General features: G+C 44.9%; 1 protein-coding gene across 3 annotated transcripts in view; it reads right to left on the bottom strand.

The window, feature by feature from the left end:
• The window catches only part of NDUFAF6 (NADH:ubiquinone oxidoreductase complex assembly factor 6), a 165,202-nt gene that overhangs the window by 96,369 nt on the left and 54,136 nt on the right, over positions 1 to 14,697 (bottom strand). For all 3 annotated transcript variants that reach the window (XM_025393385.1, XM_025393396.1, XM_025393386.1), the window contains exon 2: positions 7,434 to 7,617. The gene's annotated coding sequence lies outside the window, so the exon portion shown is untranslated. The remainder of the gene's footprint in view (positions 1 to 7,433; positions 7,618 to 14,697) is intronic.

Here is a 14,697-nt window from a genome sequence, read left to right as displayed (position 1 = left end):
TGATCAAAGTTTAAGCTAGTTTGGGCTCAGTTTTTAAGAACTTGTAACTAAAAGCAGCCTATGATTACACTTTTCAAGGCATCATTCCCTTTTTCTCTCTCTCCATATGTTCTTTTTCTTTCTTTCTTCTGCCTACCTCCTTACGGTAGAGATTATAATGGTCTATCCAGTTTCCATTCCTTACATTCCTTACCAAGGGAACCTGATTTAGTTGGTGCAGTAATGGGCCTAGCTAAGAACTGCATTTCCAGCCTCCTTTGAAAATAGTTCTAAGTTCTGGCCAATGTAAGCAGAAGTTATATAGTGAGTCTCCTGGAAAGACTTCCTTAAAAGCAGCCCCACTTGGCTGGCAGACCCCTTTTTCCTTTGGCCTCTTCCTCTTTCCTGCTGCCTGAAATAGGATGGTGGGACCTAAAATGATCATTTTGTGAAACTAAAGCACATTTGAGCATGGACCACACACACTTAAGTATGGCAGAAGAAAAAGAGAGCCTGAGTGTCTAATAAGCCAAGAATCTAACCCCGAAAGCCTCACTGCTGAACTCTGTGATGAGAAGAAACCAGTCCTAATCATATTCATTGCCTTTTCTGTTATTTATTTATTTATTTGGAGACAAGGTCTCACTCTGTCACCCAGGCTGGAGTGCAGTGGTGCAATCACAGGGAGGGATTTCCCCCACACCAAGAAGAGATGCTGGGCCTGAGAAGAGGAAAGAGACATCTCTGGCACCCATCAGTGGCAAAGACCTGTGCCATGCTTTCTGGATGTATCAGGTACTGGGTGTAAATTCCCATGGTCCATCAGGGAGATGGAGTGTGATAGAGTTTAGATATCTGTCCCCTCCAAATCTCATGTTAAAATGTGAACCCCACCAATGTTGGAAGTGGGGCTTAGTGGGAGATGCTGGGTCATGGGGGCAGATGATTCATGAATGGCTCGGTGCCATCCCCTTGGTGATGAGTGAGTTCTCAATCCATTAGTGCACATGAAATTTGGTTGTTTAAAGGAAGCTGGCACCTCCATCTCGCTCTCTCTTGCCATGTAACATGCCTGCTCCCCTTTGCCTTCTGCCATGAGCAAAAGCATCCTGAGCCCTCACCAGAAGCAGATGTTGGTGCCATGCTTCTCATACAGCCTGAAGAACTGTGACCCATATAAACCTCTTTTATTTATAAATTACCCAGTCTCGGGTATTTTTCTTCTTCTTCTTTTTCTTTCTTTCTTTTTTTTTTTTTGAAACAAGGTCTCTCTCTGTTGCCCAGGCTGGAGTGCAGTGGAATCATCATAGCTCACAGCAGCCTCAACCTCTTGGTCTCAAAGTATCCTTCTGCCACAACCTCCCAAGTAGCTGGGACTACAGGCATGTGCCACCATGCCCAGCTATTTTTTAAATTTTTTGGTAGAGATGGGGTCTCCCTTTGTTGCCCAGGTTGGTCTCAAACTCCTAGGCTCAAGGGGTCCTCCAACTTCAGCCTCCCAAAGTGCTGGGATTACAGGCATGAGCCACCGTGCCCTGCCCAGGTATTTCTTCATAGCAATGTAAAACAGACTAATACAGGGTCCTACCGCCAGGGTTCCTATGTCACAGAAACAGCAGCACCAGGGACTGAAGGGCCCTGGAGGCCAACTAAGGCAACAGAATTTTAGCACAGCCTTGGGTGCAGGGGGAATCCCCAGGAAGAACTAAGACGACTTTCCCACAGCCCTAACAGGATGAGGGCTGAATGTGAAAATGAAGTTGAATGATAAGATAATGAAATGGGGTATTTATTGACCTGCTGAGCTTGTGCACTGAGCTTCTGAACTCCTTGAGAAGCAGGCCTCCACCTGTCTTTCCCAGCTACTGCCCTGTTCTCCCTAAATGCCCTCTGCTCTCTGGCTCTTGTCTTTCAGCCCCAGATTTCTGGCTCCCTAGACCTGCTGTCACAGGTATTTGCCAACCTTCACAATTTCCCACCTGGTTCTTTGGACTTTGAGTTTCCTGAAGTTGGCTCTGCAGGCAGCTTGGGTTTTGGAATCCCCTATTACCTAGTTAGATGTTTGGCTATGGCCCTTGTTCCAACCCGTCTCCAGCTGAGTCAGAAAGAAGGGACACAAGCACAGAAAGCTCTTTTCTCTTTGCTTCCTGACATAACTGTATTCATCCTTCAAGTCCTTGTTCATATGTTATCTCCTGGGATCATTTCCTGACCTCCTTAGGTAGGGTTCCTTTTCTGGGTTTCCATAGCATTTTATTTATACGTCTGTCCCCTCACAGTGCATTCTTTATATGTTTACATGGTGGTCTTTCCACCTTGACAATGAGCACCTTGGGGGCAGGACCCCTGCTTCATTCACTTAGCACAATGTCAGCTACAGAGTAAGTCCTCAAAACTGCTTGTTAAATGCCATTTTTCATGCAGTCTCCACACTGTCATGTACTCTTCTTTTTCTAGCCTTCTTTTTATCTGTATCAGTAAGACATGCCTTTGGCTACAGGTAATAGAGAAACTGACCGCAGTGATTCAATAGTTAGAGATTTTTTTTCCCTCACATGAAAAGGAGTTTGAGCCAGGTGCAGTGGCTCACGCCTGTCTGTAATCCCAGCACTTTGTGAGGCCAAGGCAGGTGGCTCACTTGAGGTCAGGAGTTCCAGACCAGTCTGGCCAACTTGGCGAAACCCCGTTTCTACTAAAAATACAAAAATTAGATGGGCGTGGTGGCAGGTGTCTGTAATCCCAGCTACTCAGGAGGCTGAGACAGGAGAATTGCTTGAACCCAGGAAGCGGAGGTTGCAGTGAGCTGAGATCATGCCACTGCACTCCAGCCTGGGCAACACAGCAAGACTCCATCTCCAAAAAAAAAAAAGGGAGTTTGAAGGCCAGGTGCAGTGGCTAATGCTGTAATATCAGCACTTTGGGAGGCCAAGGTCGGAGGATCACTTGTGTCCAGGAGTTGGAGGCTGCAGTGAGCTATGATTGCACCACTGTACTCAAGCCTGGGCAACAGAGTGAGACACTGTCTCAAAAAAAAAAAAAAAAAAGAAGTCTGGCCTAGGTGTGGTGGCTCATGCCTGTAATCCCAGCACTTTGGGAGGTCAAGACAGGCGAATCACTTGAGGCCAGGAGTTTGAGACCAGCCTGGCCAACATGGCAAAACCCCATCTCTACTAAAAATACAAAAGTTAGTCAGGTATGGTGGCACATGACTGTAATCCCAGCTACTTCGGAGGAGGCACGAGAATTGCTTGAACCCCGGAGGCAAAGGTTGCAGTGAGCCAAGATCTTGCCACTGCATTCCAGGCTTGGCTACAGAGCAAGACTCTTTCTCAAAAAAAAAAAAAAAAAAAAAAAGGCAGTCTGGAGGTAAGGAACCTAGGACTATCAGAGACTCAGCCTCCTCCTGTCTTTCTATCCTGTCCATTTTAATGTGCTGGACATAAGGTGGCTGCTGTGCCTCTGAGCACTGCGTATTTGTTCTGGGCAGGAAGAAGCAGAAAGGGTGAAGAGCCAACTCTATCCCTTTTCATCAGGAAAGCACAGTTGTCCTAGAAGACTTTTGCTGACATCTCATTGGCCAGAACTATGTCACATGGCCAACCCTAGCTGGAAGGGAAGCTGAGAAGGGGAAGGCAAGGGACAAAGTGGAGAAGTGTTGGTGTGAATGAGAAAATTCTTGGGCCTCACTCCAGATCTACTGAATCAGAAATGCTGGGGACGGGCCCCGGCAATCTGTGATACAACAAGCTCTCCAGGGGATTTTGATGCAGCTGACATTGGAGAATCATAGCGAAATATGAAGGTCAGTATTATGGTAGGAAAAAATCCTGGACTAGAATTCAAATCAATTTCTTGGTACAAGTTTTATTACTGGCTAGCCAAGAGACCTTAGTCTCCTCTCTATAAAATGGGAGTAATAATGGTTGCTCTAGGCTGGGTGCAGTGGTCATGCCTGTAATCCCAGCACTTTGGGAGGCCGAGGCGGGTGGATCACAAGGTCAGAAGTTGGAGACCAACCTGGCCAATGTGGTGAAACCCTGTCTCTACTAAGAACTACAAAAAAATTAGCCAGGTGTATTGGTACGCGCCTGTAGTCCCAGCTACCGGGGAGGCTGAGGCAGGAAAATTGCTGGAACCCAGGAGGCGGAGGTTGCAGTGAGCCTAGATCGTGGCACTGCACTCCAGCCTAGGCAACTGAGCGAGACTCTGTCTCAAAAGAAAAAAAAAACAACAATAATGGTTGTTCTGACTTCATTCTCTGAATTGTTGTGAGGACCAGTTTAAACGACGCAGATGAAAACATGTTGAAACTATAAGTCATTAGACAATTGTACTGATTTTAAAATGGTGAAAGTTCTTACTGAATGAATGAAAGGCTGGAGGAGTTTTGTATGAGGTAGGCCTAGAGCTCAAAGACAAAAATGAAATGTGAGAGAGTGTAGTGGTGAATTTTATGTGTCAGTGGAGAACACTGATGAATAAGAGAAAAAATTTTCTAATTGGGACTGAGTGGTTTATTTTGCTTCTCTGTATTGTTGGTCAAAATTCCAAAAGAATGATAGTCTCTTGACACTGTTTCTGTGTTCAGAGATGATTGCATATAATTAATAAAAGGCCAAAAATGTCTATATGCTGGCCTTTTAGAGTTTTGGTCTCTCACAAGACATTTTCTTGGGTAATAATGATAGAGCAATCTTGCAATGGCCTTGTCACAGTTTATGTAGCTGACGTGTTGGGCAGAGTGCAAATGCCTGGGAAAAGCAAAGCTACTCGTAAAAGGTATAATGGGTTTGTTCGAAAAGTTACAACAGTCAGGGACAAAAATAGAAATTGAAACCACAGACGTTCAGAATACACTGTTATCAAAAACAAATGTTTGCAGCAGCTCCAGTGGTTGCTGCTACAGGTGGTTTCCATGAGAGGAAAGAGGACAATGACATACATGGTTTCAAAACAAACACTTTGGAGGATAATGAAATGGAGCATTTAGCAGAAAGGGTGGTAAGAAGATGTGAAACAAATGAAAGGGATTTAGCATTCTGCCATCTGGAATAAAAATACTGAGATGTCATTGTCTGTGCACCAAGCAAGGCATCCAGCCTTTACTGTATTAAAACTGCTCACTCAATTCCTTGTTCATTCGTTCCACAACAGCCACCCATATAACAGACATGGAGCAGTTTCCACCGGATGAACTTAGACAAGTCATCAGCTGCTAACGAGGCACCAGGGAAGGCCCAGTCATATCTACATTTGCCTTCAGATAACCTTTATGGGTTTGGAAATTGCCATGATGAAAATAGCAGAGTCGTACTGAGGTTGGGAGTTTGACCTGTCTATTCAGGTGAAAACCACAATGTCAAGAAGGAAACGTTGGCAGCTGTGTGAAAACACCAAAACCAGTGAGTTGCACATCTTCAATGGATGAATTATACAGCATGTGAATTTTATCTCTATAAAGCTGCTACCAAAAAAAAAAAAAGGAAGTGTTTTTAAGGCAAAGATCTGGTGACACAGAGGCTGTGCAGTAGCTAAGAGACTTTGTTTGTATATGTATCGGTTAAGTTTGTCTGCACAAAATGTGAAGCCAAGGTTTACTCATTGATTGATCTGTTTACATCTGGACTCTGACATGCAAGTGCTGTGATAAGACAGTTTGTAGAAGTAAAATCACAAAACCACGTGCTCCTCGGTGCTAGGGACAGAGAATATAACCTGCACATGAAAAGCTGAAGAGATGTCAACATCCGAAACTGGCGGGGACCCAAAGCCAAGGTCAGTTCATACAAACAGGCCAGGCTAGACATGGTGGCTCATGCCTATAATCCCAGCACTTTGGGAGGTCAAGGCGAGAGAATTACTTGGGCCCAGGAAGTCGAAACCAGCCTGAGCAACATAGTGAGATCTCATCTCTACAAAAAATTAAAAAATAAAAATAATAGCCTGGCGCGATGGTATGCACCTGCAGTCCCAACTGCTCAGGAGGCTGAGGTGAGAGGATCACTTGAGCCCAGGAGGTCGAGGCTGCAGTGAGCCATGAATGTGCCACTGCACTCAAGCCTAGGAAACAGAGCAAGACTCTATCTCTAAAACAAACAAACAAACAAACAAACAACAACAAAAATTGGCCAATGCTAAGTCAGGGATTCAAAATATTCAACCACCTTTGGAACTGGACTTCCTAAGGGTGTTTTAGTTGTCAATCAGGCAAATGGAGTCTTATCTGTTTGTCCTCTTCCCCTTCCAAGAACCCACTGATCTCCTTCCTCCTCTTCAAGTCTTGAGTACCTAGTATGTAGGTAGCCAGGACAGCTGTAATTTGATAAGTGAATACGTTTCCTCCTTTACATCCTGGGAGATTGTTATGGTTATTGCTGCTCTCAAAGACAGGAATTGAAATGCAGCTTGGTTGGACTGAAGAGTCTTGGAGTAAGGATTCCTGAGGCCAAGTGCTGGCCCCATCATTCACAGGTTATGTGACCTGAGTAAGTCATTGGATACCTCTTGATCCCATCCCTTCTCAGTTACTCAGGCTTTGCTACCGTGATCACCCCCTCTTGCCAGCAGCCAGTTTCAGCTTCTCTGCCATACCATTCTTACCAGCAATACCAGTAGTTGTAATTCCCAGAGTAAAAGCCCAAAGTAAAGACAAAACCTCCCTGTCTTCCCATTCACATCTAGTTCCACTTTGATCTTTTGCTTTCCTTAACAACAAAGTTTCTAAGGAAAGAATTGCTTAGCGTTATGGACTGAATTGTGCACCTCGCAAATTCATATGTTGAAGCCCTAATCCTTTGCACTTCAGAATGTGACTATATATGGCTGGGCGCGGTGGCTCACGCCTGTAATCCCAGTACTTTGGGAGGCTGAGTCTGTTGGATCACCTGAGGTCAGGAGTTTGAGGCCAGCCTGGTCAACACAGTGAAACCCGTCTCTACCAAAAATACAAAAATTAGCTGGACATGGTGGCATGTGCCTGTAATCCCAGGTACTCGGGAGACTGAGGCAGGAGAATTGCTTGAACCCAGGAGGTGGAGGTTGCAGTGAGCTGAAATCATGCCACTGCACTCTAGCTTGGGCGACAGAGGAAGACTCCATCTCAAAAAAAAAAAGAATGTGACTATATATGGAGATAGGGCTTTGAAAGAAGTGATCAAGAGGTCATCAGAGTGGCCCCTAATCCAGTATGACTAGTGTCGTTACAAGAAGAGGAGATTAGGACGCAGACAACACAGGCAGAGCATGTGGGGACACAGGGAGAAGACAGCCATCCACAAGCCAAGGAGAGAGGCCTCAGCAGAAACCAGCCCTGACAACACCTTGATCTTGGACTTCCAGCCTCCAGAGCTATCAAGAAAATACCTTTCTGTTCTGTAAGCTGCCCAATCTGCAGTTCTTAGTTATGGCAGCTCCAGAAGTAAATGCATTTAGACCTTCTATGTCTGCTTCCTCACCTCCAGTCTCTCTTTCTTGTGATTTTCCTCCCTCTTTTTAACCCACTCCAGTCAGGACTCCATGGCCACCAACACTCCTCACAAATTCCCTGTGCCAAAGTCACCACTGACCACCATCTGTCGTGCTGGACCCCTGCTGACACCAGTAGGGCTAGCACCATGTCAGAGAGGCTGAAGAAGAGACCTGGAGACAATGAACGAGACATAGGGTTTGTTGGGTGGATTTACAAACAGGGATGGTCCAATGGCAGTGAGCTGGACAGAAGCACCACCACCATTTGTAAAAAGCATGCAGTTTGTATGGCATTTCCACTTAGCAACCTCCACCTAGCAACCTTCATTTAATCCCAAACAAAGAGCCTCTTTCCCCTGTACAACCCTCATTCCAAGAGGTGGCCCGGGGGTTCAGATGTCCTTCATGAATAATGAGTGAATTTCTGGGTTGGCCACTTCCACATTCCTCAGCTTGTAACTCCAAACACACATCTTCTTAGACTACAAGGTCATTCTCAGGGTATGTGTAAGTGAAGTTATTGCTATCAGTACATCTGCTGTAGACCATCTTGCTGGATCTAGAAGCCATCTCGCTGTTCTCATCGTATCTGGCTTCTCTGCAGTTGGTCATACTTTCCTTCCAAAGACAGTTTCAGTACTTGGATCAGGCCACCATGCTGTCTTATTTTCAGTCACCCCATTGGCTGTCCCTTCTCACTCTTCTTGGCTGGATATCCCTTATCTTCTTTCTTCTAAATGTCAGAGCCCTGGGCCCAGCTTTCAGCCCTTTCCTCTGTCCATAATCTCTCCCTAGCTCCTTCCATCTTGTTCTATGGCTATAAATATTAAAGCTGATAAGTTACACATTTACATCACCACTCCCTCCTCCTCTTTGAGCTCCAGACCCAAATATTCAATTGCCCTGGAACTTCCACCTGGATATAAAAAGCATTTCAAGCTCAATGTGTCTCCCTCATCCTTTCTTTGTTTCTCCCCATTTTTTATTTTTAGAGATAGAATCTCACTTTGTCATCCAGGCTGGAGTGCAGTGGCATGATTTTAGCTCACTGCAACCCCCGCCTCCCAGGTTCAAGTTATTCTCTTCCTCAGCCTCCCGTGTAGCTGGGATTACAGGTACCTGCCACCACGCCCAGGTAATTTTTGTATTTTTTAGTAGAGACGGGGTTTCACCACATTGGCCAGGCCAGACTCGAACTCCTGACCTCAAGTGATCTGCCCACCTCGGCCTAACAAAGTGCTGGGATTACAGGCACGAGCCCCTGCGCCTGGCACCCATTCCCTTTAATAGCATCATTGTTCACCGTGTGTTATCAGAACCCCAAGCACCATCCTTGATTCTCTTTCTCTCACACTTCACATCAGTTCACTAAGCAGCCTTATTGTCTCTATCTTCAAAATAAATCTTCATCTCAGTCATTCATTTACCTCCTCCTCCACTGCTGCCATCCTGGTCCTAACCCCACCCTCCCTCCTCTGAATTACTGCATCTTATTTCCCTGCCTTCCATCTTACCCACTACACGAGTTTTCTGCACAGCAGCCAGGGGTATTCTTTTGAAAGTATTGAATCCTCTCATTTCCCATCACATTTTGAATGAAATCTAGACTTTTCATTCTGGTTTGCAAGTTCCCTCCTGACCCAGACCCTGCCCACCTCTCTGATCTGGTCTCCTTCTCCAGTTTCTTTCCCTCACTGCTGCACTCCGGCCACACTGCTGGTCCTCTAAGCACCCCTGTGGTGTGGTGGGACCTTCACACTCACTGTTCCTTCTGTTACCAGTCACTGATTAGAGCTTCACAGAGCTTGCTTGCCCCTTTCATCATGCAGGGCTTGGCTCAGAACTCACCTTATGGAGAGGCCATCCTTGACCCCCCCAGCTCATATAACACTTGCCCAAACATTGGAGAACCCAGCACACTCAGGTTACTCTTATGACCTTTTAATAAGCTCTTACTATAGTGCCAAGCATTGTATTAAGTGCTTACATGCATTATCTCATTAACCTCGAACCACTGAAGGAGGCATTCTAATAATCCCCATTTTATGCATCAGGAAATGGAGGCTAAGAGAGGTCAAGCCCAAAGTCATTCAGCTTGCACTAAGGTCTGATTCTAGAATGAGGGCTCTTAAACCATTAGATTCAGCTGATTCAGCTGCTTCTCACTTTAAATTCTATTCTGAGTTATGGATTATATGGCTTCCAGGAGTTTAATTTACAGGATTGATTGGTTTCTATTGCACTTGTGTTTGAGCAGGTAAAATAACCCAGGTGTATCAGTGTGTGCTGGGGAGGGACTTCTTTTCCAAACTATGGTTTTAAACATTCACATAATATAAAATGCAGGTTAGGTAGGCACAAATTCAAGCATAGGTCAAGACCACCTCTCTGGTTTGTGCTTATAGACTTATTAAAGAAGATGAAGATACTTTGCTGTTAATTTTATGGTTTGAGGGGGCTCAAGCTCTCAGAAGTTATTAAAGCTTTTAAGCATTTTTCCTCTTATTTTCTTTTAAAATCCTATTTCCTTTTAATCTATTTGGGGTTCAAAAAAGGGAAATAGATAAATAAATACCATCCTCTTTCCACATGGTGATTAGAGAGAAAATCCTTCATATGAGAAGCACTATAGTTTGAACGTGTTCCCCAAAGTTCATGTGTTAGAAACTAAATCCCCAGTGTAATAGTGTTGAGAGGTGGACCTTTAAGAGATGCCTCATAAATGGATGAATGCTGTTATCCCAGGAGTGGATTAGTTATCACAGGAGTGGATGCCTGATAAAAAGCATGAGTTTGACCCCCTTCCTCTCATGTGTGTGCACACGCTTTCTTGCGTTTCTGTAGGTCTGTCGACCTTGGATTTGCCAGACTCCACCACTGTAAGAAATAAATCTCTGTTCTTTATGAGTTACCCATTCTCAGGTATTCTGTTACAGCAACACAAAAAGAAATAGGACAAGAAGGGTCTATGTGCTGGTAAGAACACACACTTACCAAAGACCTACATGTGCCAGGCACCCTTCTGCCTTTATTGTCTCTCTGAGCTGGTATTATTGTCCCTCTTTTACATGTGAGGAAACTGAGGCACTTAGAAGATAAGCAACTGTCCCCATTCCAGAGCAGGAACTCCATAATTATCTGTCCCTTCCTTCCTTACCAGACAGCACAGAGTGTATTTATCTCCAGCATGCAACAGAATTGATTACCTGAGGCCCATTCTGTGAGACCTGTTCTCAGGGCTCTACAATTTAGTTTCACGTTATAATAATAAAAAACACAAAAAGTGACTTCTCAGAGATCTGTGGGCCTTTCTGGAAGTGTTGTAAAAACCCAAAAGACAGCAAAGGAATTCAAAGTTCTACGGCTCTTCAGCTTGTAAACCTATGGGTCTGGTCAGGTCCCCATGAGATACCAGGTCATGCCAAATCCTCAGTTACACTGTGTAGCACTGCTGAGAACCGCACTACTCTTAGGCACAGCAAGGACTCTTCTATCTCGGGCCTTTGTACTTGCTCTTTCTGCTCCTGGACCACTCTTCTATGCCCTTTGGTTCTCAATGCTCAAATGCCATCTCCTCAGAGAGGCCCTCCTGACTTCCCCACCAATTTCTCTCTAAGCCTTTACCCAGCTTATCTTTCTTCACAGCACAACTAAATTACATATTTACTTGTTTATTGTATCTCCTCTACTAGATGGAAGGTTCTTGAGGGCCAAGACTTTATCTGTTTTGTTCACTGCTGTATGCCTGGTGCCTGACATAGAATAAGTGCTCATTAAATAATTGTTGAATAGGCCGGGTGTGGTGGCTTATGCCTGTAATCCCAGCACTTTGGGAGGCTGAGGCCGGCAGATCTTGAGGTCAAGAAATCGAGACCATCCTGGCCAACATGGTGAAACTGTCTCTACTAAAAATACAAAAATTAGCTGGGTGAGCTGGCACACGCTTGTAGTCTCAGCTACTCAGGAGGCTGAGGCAGAAGAATCTCTTGAACCCGGGAGGCAGAGGTTGCAGTGAGTGAAGATCATGCCACTGCACTCCAGCCTGGTGACAGAGCAAGACTCCATCTCAAAAAAAACACAAAAAACAAAAAACAAAAACACACAAATTCATGTTGCAAAATGTAATGGATATTTAAGAGAAATAAATGCCTACTCCTATCAAAGAGGAATAAAGCAGGAAAAGAGGCCCCAAAAGGGTGCTACAGAAATCAAAAACCTTGCCTCAGATGATCAAAACGTTTAGGCTGGCTTTGCCAAAGCCATGAGAAACATGGACATTTAAAAGCACAAATTCATCTTGCAAAATGAAATGGGTATTTAAGGTAGTTCATTCATGCAAAAAGAAAAAAAAAGAATCCAATCAACGAGTTTTCCTTAAATAGGTAGATTAGGTAGATTACTTAGGCAGTGTGTGGCTTATGTAAGTAGTAACCATATCATCTGCATCCTTTTGAGAAGAGCAGAAAGGCACTTGTACTCAAGCTGTCATCCTAACAAAGCAATTCATGGTTACAGACCCACCTCGAGTTGCCTCTGGCATATGTGGACTGTTGGGCAGTGCCCAGAAGTAGCACTGTGAGTGAAGAAGTCGCTTTGGCAGCGGGAGTTACAAAGTCCTTTGCTCACACACTTCAACTAATGTCCAACAACCGCCCCAAGACCGAGTCACATCTGCCCCACACAGTGCCTCTTCAAGCTTCAGGGCTCCTTGGAGCTAGGGTGGTGTATGAAGGGCCATTCTGTATCACGTCTCTAGGCCATATCCATTAAGGGATGACCTTGCTTTCTGCTTGAAGGTGTTTTGTTTTGTTTGAGACAGTTTCACTCTTGTTGCCCAGGCTAGAGTGCAATGGTGCGATCTCAGCTCACTGCAACCTCCGCCTCCCTGGTTCAAGCGGTTCTCCTGCCTCAGCCTCCCGAGTAGCTGGGATTACAGGCATGCACTATCATGCCTAGCTAATTTTGTATTTTCAGTAGAGATGGGGTTTCTCCATGTTGGTCAGGCTGGTCTTGAACTCCCGACCTCAGGTGATCCGCCCGCCTTGGCCTCCCAAAGTGCTGGGATTACAGGCGTGAGCCATCGTGCCCAGCCTCTGCTCTAAGTTCTAAATAATTCGGTTATCTATACATTCAGCCAGAAACTAAGAAGCCTTGAAAGGACTTTCCAGAAACTGGAGAAAATATCCTAGGCCTGGAGTGATCGTTAGTCACAATCCAGGGCAGGCTACCCCAGTTCTTGGGGACTCCTCCCTAGCACTGGTTACTGAATGAAGAGGGCCCTCCTCCTTTTTCCTTTCTGCTGCCTCAGCCAGCACACAGATCCTTTTTAAGGATTTTATTTCAAATCACCATGTGGAAATAGGGTTAAACAGACAAACACACAAAAGTCACAAAGGTTGCAGGGTCTTGAAAAGCTCTTACACTTATTGCCCTGGAACAATTCTTGACTCCTTTCTGAGATGGTAACTGGCAGCCCAGTTAAACGTCTGTTTTCTGTTTTTACTTCAGAAAGCAGAAATCACAGAATCTCTTGCTTCCTTGTTCCAGGCTTTCTGGAGACCCAGACAGACCCTTTCTTCCCTTAAGACAGCAGATGTCACTGGAATGCTAAGTGATTGTTTATCTAAAATGCAATTTTAAAAATTTCTTGTCTTTCCCTGACACTTGGCAACATGCTGTGTCCATAGTAGAAGCCCAGCGGATCCTAACTATTGATGGGTAGTTAGAAAAAGACCTAAGTGGACTTCACTTTGAGATTCTCCTCAGTACAGACTGAACAACTTGTTGCTTTGTTCTGAGGCTGCCCCAAGTAGCCATCCTACAAGTTGGTAAGAAACAACATTCTTTAGCAGCCTCGATGCCACTGGCAGGGTGATGGCCACAGCCTGCTTTCATAAGCAGGAGGCAGAGGCATTAGTTGCATTGTATCTGTTTGTTGGTGTGAATGTGGTCCTGCACTGTGAGTCTTCAAAACAAAACTTGAGGTTGAATCCCTTTTGTTAGGGTAGATAAGGGAGTGTATTGAGCTCCATGGAAAACAGACAGGAGGACTCTGACAGATGGGGAAAGGGTCACCCCCACAGCAGGGGGTCAGCCTGGAAGTGGGTACTATAGCAACACGCTAAGAATTATTCTGTGAATTAAGGGATGGTTGGATTCACTGGATCTGCCCAGGCGGGGAACCTGGCTGGGTCTTTGTCAGTGAACAGATGAAAAGCTTGCTTGCATTTGTGTAAGTTGACAGTTTGGTTGTGTTCAGACAGCTCTACGCTATGGAGATGACATTACTCCTGAGTTTTACTGCATGCATTTATGTAAATCACTGGCATACCAGGGAGGGTGGCAGCAGGAGTGATCTGCCCCAGCTACAGGCAGTACACAGTAAATTTGTGTGTCTGCAAAGAATTTTAAAATAAAATTGACTAAAAGTCAGTTTGCTTTTTATTATTATGCTCCAACAGTTCCAAACAATGTGGTAAAATACTCCTCCCTCCTAGGGACAGACTTTACCTATGCTGCCCCGAGGCACTCCCTCCTTGGTGCACCACTGGGATAAACAAGCACCAGGTGGGAAGATTATAAATCAGCAAGAGAGTAAACAGAAAGCAAGTGACTCCTGAGATAAGATGTTTTCATCACAAACACTCTATTTGGTAGAGCTTAGAGTCATTGATCTGTGATGGGCATTTCTGTTAGCTTTGTTTTGGTTATCTATTGCTGCTTTAAAAACTACCCCAACATTTAGTGCCTTAAAACAGTGATCATTTACTTGTTCACAATGCTGTCATTTTGGCAGTGCTCCGTGGGGATGGCTTATCTCTGTTCCATATGGTGTCTGCTGGAGCTGGAACTTCCTAAGGGCTTTTCCACTCATGTGTCTCATAGCTCAGCTGGGATGAGCTGAAGAGCTAGAGCTGGCCAGGCATCTTTCTTTTCACAGGGCCTCTCCCTGTGGCTAGCAGGGTGGTCTCTCCTTATGAGTGGCTGGCATTTTCCAGAGTACAAAGCAGAAGCTGTCGGGTTTGCTTAAATGCTTTTGCTTAATGCCGAGGCTTGGAAGTCTTAGAACATTCTTTCTGCCACATTCTATTGGTCAGAGCAATCACAGGGTCAGCCCAGATTCAAAGGGAAGAAAAATACACCCACTTCATGATGGAGATACTGTTGTGGTCATCTCTGGAAAAATGATCTGAAGTTTGTTTTCTTCTATCATAACAAGATCGTATGATTTCACATGTTGCTTTAACCATG

Source organism: Theropithecus gelada, chromosome 8, assembly GCF_003255815.1.
Source record: "Theropithecus gelada isolate Dixy chromosome 8, Tgel_1.0, whole genome shotgun sequence".
NCBI classification, from domain to species: domain Eukaryota; kingdom Metazoa; phylum Chordata; class Mammalia; order Primates; family Cercopithecidae; genus Theropithecus; species Theropithecus gelada.
This window is presented reverse-complemented; position numbering and strand designations above follow the sequence as displayed.